The sequence below is a fragment of the Erythranthe guttata genome, chromosome 10 (assembly GCF_056151865.1).
Source record: "Erythranthe guttata isolate IM_541 chromosome 10, IM_541, whole genome shotgun sequence".
Classification (NCBI taxonomy): Eukaryota; Viridiplantae; Streptophyta; class Magnoliopsida; order Lamiales; family Phrymaceae; genus Erythranthe; species Erythranthe guttata.
Window position 1 is genome coordinate 17,255,811 of NC_142542.1, and position 6,000 is coordinate 17,261,810.

Consider the following 6,000-nt stretch of genomic DNA (forward strand, 5'->3'; position numbering starts at 1 on the left):
TGTTTAAGGTTGGACATAAAGAAACTCGTTGAAGTTTTAAGTCAATTTTTTTTCCTTTGTTAATTGTTTTAAAATTTAAAATACTAATTATTTTGATCCACTTAAGAAAAAACTGCCTTTATTTTATATTTTTAATAAAATTTTAATAGTATAGTTGGATAACCGATAATTATCGGTCAACCAACTTTTGATAATATTAGAAACCACCAACCGACCCATTATAGATGGGTTGGTTGAAATTTTCAACCCGATCCAATGGATCGGTTAAAATTTGATTATCCGTCTAAAAATATGGTCGGTAATGGGTCGGTTGGTGGATAAAAAACCAACCCAGTCCCAGCCCTAAATTCGAGTATGAAAAAGAAAATCAATTAATGACGGTTGGGTGAATTTAATTTTTTGGAAAACAAATAATGAGCTGTATTAAAGAAAATAATTTGATAAAGAAAAGTAGACGTAATTAAAACTTAAGAGTTAAGACTTTTTATTATTTTTTTGGGAAAATTCCGTTTTCCCTCTTTATTGGCTCGGTATCATGTTGAGTGTATATTTTACAATCAATGTATACTTTCTTACGAGAATTTTTGTATACTTTTATTGATTTAATGGTGCTTAATGAGTGGTTTATTGTATTTTAGGTACAACTTGACGATTTGGGAGTTCCAAGGATGAAATGAGAAAAAAAAAGGTCAAAAACGGGAGAAACCAATCGAATGCTGAAAATTGGCCCGGCGCGGCCGTGCCAAAATTAGCCCATTTTTGTCGCGGCCGCGCCAACGGCAGAATTTGGGCAGAATGTTTCGGCGATTCTCGCGCGGCCGTGTGAGAATTGCACTGATTCTCTCGCGCGGCCGTGTGAAAACACGCTGGGAGAAATCCTGGACTTTTAATCACACAAGGAAACATATATCTTCTACCAAGTTGAGACATTTATAAAAGGGCAAAGACAAAGCACGAATCAAGAGACATTTTACACAATCTTGGACGAAGAGGAGCGAGAGATCAGAGAATCGAAGACGGAGAATTGACAAATCTTCATCACACTTCTTCTTTCATCTATCTTTTCTTAATCTATTTCCTTTTATATATATATATATATATATATATATATATATATATATATATATATATATATATATATATATATATATATATATATATATATATATATATATGTACCCCAGTGTCGGCAGAAAACTTCAAGAGAGAGAGAGATAATGGAGGTTAGGAAAACGAGGAACTAACTCCCTAATTATTAGAATCCTTTAATGGAAAATATAATATATATCTTTTAATATTAAAATTAAATATATATTATTTTCTAATTAGCGGTATAATGGTGATAATTAGGTATTTTTAATTAATAAAAACTAATTTGAATTTATCTTAAAAATGTAAAATAAAATTGGACTCATTGTAATGACACTTGTGTAATAGGGGATTCTGTTAAATTTTCCCTTCATTGCTCTATTGGATATATTTTATTTATTTCTTTAGTTAGTCATTGGTCAGAGTTTTTGGTTATTTCTAAACTATACCCATTGTTACATTAAGAATATTTCGTTGATCCACACACATCAATGTAATTATGTATGTGTTTATGTTTTTATCGATGGTAAAGATATATCTAGTGTATTCACCCGATGGAACATAGTATTCCAAAATTTCTTGTAAATGTTTACATATAGGGTGAATTTCAGCTAGCTAGGCACGTGGAATAAAGTATTTACTACAAATCAATTCACGTTTTAATATATTTTCATTTCAAATCAATCCAAAAAAATATGTGTTCCTCAAAATAGTTCTACATAATTTTATTTGAAATAAACCCACCTTAGCTCATCCCAGCCCACCTCGCCCATCAGGTCTGGTTCGGTCCGACCTAACCCGATGTTTTTTTTTTTTTTTTTTTTTTCTGTGATGAGCTGACTCAACATTAGTTAACTTCAATACTAGATGACATTCTTTTTTTCTTTATTTTTTTTTCCGTTAGTGGGTCATCGAAGTTTCGGTTAACTGACTCAGCATTAGTTGACATCTCATTTTTATTCTTCTTTTCTTTTATCTCCAGCGGCGAGTCGTTGGAGCTCTGATAGTTGACTTACCCTCTCAACATCAATTATTTTATCATTCATAACACTTACCCACTCAACATCAATTATTTTATATTTTAAAATTTAAAACATAATAAACATAACAATCTAATGTATATTGGATCATACAAAATTGAAAAGTAACTAAAATTAAATTGTTGGAAACAAATTAAAAAGTGATATATATTGTATAATAATGAATGAAAAAATATTTTTTGAAAATTAAGGAACTAAAATAAATTTAAATACTTAAGATTACTAATAGTAATGTATTGGTTTCTTGAAATTTATCGATATAAATATATACGATTAATTGGTTCAACAACAATAAAATGTGAATATGTACCCTATGCAAGATAATATTTTTAAATTTTAAAAATAACATATTTTTCAACAGATATTTTTAGTTGTATAATTTAATTATTCTTTTGGTTATTACTTTAATTAATCTTGACAGCCGCAGTGTGGAAATTTCAACTCCAATGAGGGTTGGAATCTTGTGGGCACCAGGTCTATGCCTGCTACCCTAACAGGACGTTGAGTGACCATAAATTTAGATCCCTCCATCAAATACTCGCGGGGCAAGAATGGAGGCGAGGGCTTACGAATAGGTGGATGTGTTTTTCTTTATTTAACCTATGTCCAGGGTTTTTTTTGTAATTACTAATATATATATATATATATATATATATATATATATATATATATATATATATATATATATATATAAGGGCAAATGACAAATATGCCCATGACAAGGACACTTAATTAAAAGAGGGACATCCAACTTTTTGTCTTTCAAATAAATCCACCTCATTCAAACTTATTTGCAAATAAGGAAAATCATTTTATATATACCAAAATTATCCCCAATTCATTGAAACCCAATCCAACTCCAATTTCATGATTTACACCTCCAATTAAGCCCAATTTCATCAATTAACCAATTTTAACTCTAATTTTAATTTTGACCCGCCACCACCGGAGATTGCCGGTCTCCGGCGTTGACTTTTTTTTTTCTGCATTTTTTTATGGCCGGTCAAGTGCCGTTGATCGCCCGCCCGTCTCCGACGTTGACTTTTTTATATATATATAATTTTGTTTTTTCTTTAAAAAAATATTTTAAATAATATTATCGTCTTGGCGGCTAAGTTACTGTCTCCAGCAGTTATTTAACTGTCGGAGACAGTAATTTAACTGTTAATTGACCTTTTTTTTTGTTCCAAAATATTTTAATTAATATTACTCTCTTCGCTGCTAAATACTGTCTTCAGCAGTTATTTAACTGTCGGGGACAGTAATTTAACTGTTAATTGATTTTTTTTAAATATTTTAATTAATATTACTGTATTCGTTGCTAAATTACTTTCTCCAGCAGTTATTTAACTGTCGGAGACAGTAATTTAACTGTTAATTGACTTTTTTATTCTTAAAAAAAATATTTTTAATTAATATTACTGTATTCGTTGCTAAATTACTGTCTCCAGCAATTATTTAACTGTTAATTGACCTTTTTTTTTCTTACGAAAAATATTTTAATTAATATTACTGGCTTGGCTGCTAAATTACTGTCTCCAACAGTAATTTAATTGTCTTAGACAATAATATTAATAACATTACTGTTCGGGAAAATAATATTCATAATATTACTGTCCCAAACAGTAATATTACTGTTGAGACAGTAATTTAGTAGCCAAGACAGTAATATTAATTAAAATATTTTTATCTAAGAAAAAAAAAAGAAAAAAAAAAGTCAACGCCGGAGACCGACGGTCAACAGTGGTTGACCGCCCGGAAAAAAATTTAAGGAAACAATAAAAATTTCAAAAAAAAAAAAACAAAAAAAAAAAGTCAACACCGGAGACCGACGGTCAACGTCAGAATCTGGCCGGAAAAAAAAATTCAGAAAAAAAATTATTTTTTGAAAAAAAATGGGGGGTTAATGTGATATATTTGTTTAAATCCGGGGTCAATATGTAATATTAAGGAAGTTAGAGCATAATGGATGGAATTTATAAGAATTATATTATAGATCATATTTTAGACTAAAGGCATAGGTAGGGGTGCAAGTTGGAACGGATTTTCCAATTTCCGCCGGTTCCGATTCGAAAAGTTCCAATTTTGGAATAACTTTTTTCATTCCGACTTCCGAAATTCTGATTTCCGAAATTTTCCGATTTTTTTGGATTGGAATTGGAATTATAAAAAAATAAATTTGGAATTTCCGATCCGATTTAATTCCGAAATTAATTCCGAAAAATTCCGATTTTTTTCCGAAAAATACACCTATAAATAGTATATAATATATAATACTTATTTTCCAAAAAATACACCTATAAGTTTTGTTTTATGATTTTGACATAATGAATTGTTGTTAGAAGTTTTATTGGATATTATGCTGTGTTTATTTTTATTTATTTTTTTGAACTGAAATTTAGTAGTTATTAGTTTTACTTTATCGACGATGATGCTCTTATTTTCGAAAAATTATGAATATTTTAGAAAATTTCGGCTAAGTTTTGAAATTTTAAAGCTTATGTGATTTCCGATTTTTTCCGAAATTCCGAAATTTCCGGGCCTTTTGGAATTGGAATGAATTTTTAGATTCCGAAAATTTTGGAATTGGAATTGGAATTGATTTTGTACTTCCGATTTTTTTTGGAAATTTTCCGAAAAGGCTAATTCCGATCCGATCCATCCGACTTTCACCCCTAGGCATAGGGATAAGTTTAATTAAAAGATTTTTTTTTTTTGAATTAATGTGCATTTAAGTAACATGTGATGAGTTTTTTTCGCCGATTCGCACTATTGAAAAAGGTAAAATGTTTGGGATGAGAGTTGAGTCAATTATTTGTGGGAGAAGCGTATGCGTGTAATATACTATATACTAGGAAACTGCCAATCATGACCGAGTATAACAAGACCTCTTCTCCCACGACATACTTTTCCACGCCATGGACCAAACAATAAACACACACACAACTCTCTCTCTCTCTCTCTATCTCTCTAGATCTCTCTCTCTCTCCTGACCGGATTGATTGAAATCAATTGAGACAATTGATTTGTAAGAACACCTTTCAAAAATTAACTAAAATATAAGTAGAGGGACTGTTAGGTACACGTTCTTCCAAACATAGCCATAGATCTGTAAAAGACAGTTAGATAACACAGAAGGTAAAATGGAACAGAAAGAGTATAAAATGAAGAACGGCTCAGTTCCCTATTTCCAGTGTTCAACTGTAGATCCAAGGTCTGGTGGTAACACCAACCGAAAACAAGCACCAAGCACTGCCACTGATCGAAACCCTAGATCTGACCCCAAACCTCACTCCGAGTTGACTCACCAACACATGCACAGTCAACTCGGTGATAACTCACCCTCTCCACTCAGCACAAACCCAGATTTCTGCACACACAAAGTCGAAACCCTCACAGAAGAGGATTAAGACCAGAAATGAAGGGGTTTGAATAAAAGGTGAATCACACTTGTCTCTCTCTCTCACCACAGTATAAATACACGGAGTTTCAACGGTCTTCAGCATTAAATGTGCTGCGACGGTAAGGACACCCATTGTCCGGCCGGACCTGCGAAGGTGTCGCCGGAAAACGACAAGGGGTGACGATACACTGTAGAGAGAGAAGGGGACAAGGGAAGAGAGAGAAACGGCGCAGCAGACCAAAGCTGCTAGGGTTGAGAGAAGAAAAGAGGAGTGGGTAAATGGAGGGCTCAGATTGAAGCCCTCTATCCGACGGTCAAGATCTAGGTTTGACTGATCAGTGGGCTTAAGTAACATTGGGCCCGATTTCCCAAGTTGGGCTTTGAATTAAAATAGCTATTGGGCCCAGATCACAACAGATCATTTTATGTGGGCTCAATACTTAACAATTCTCCACCTGAGACCAATAA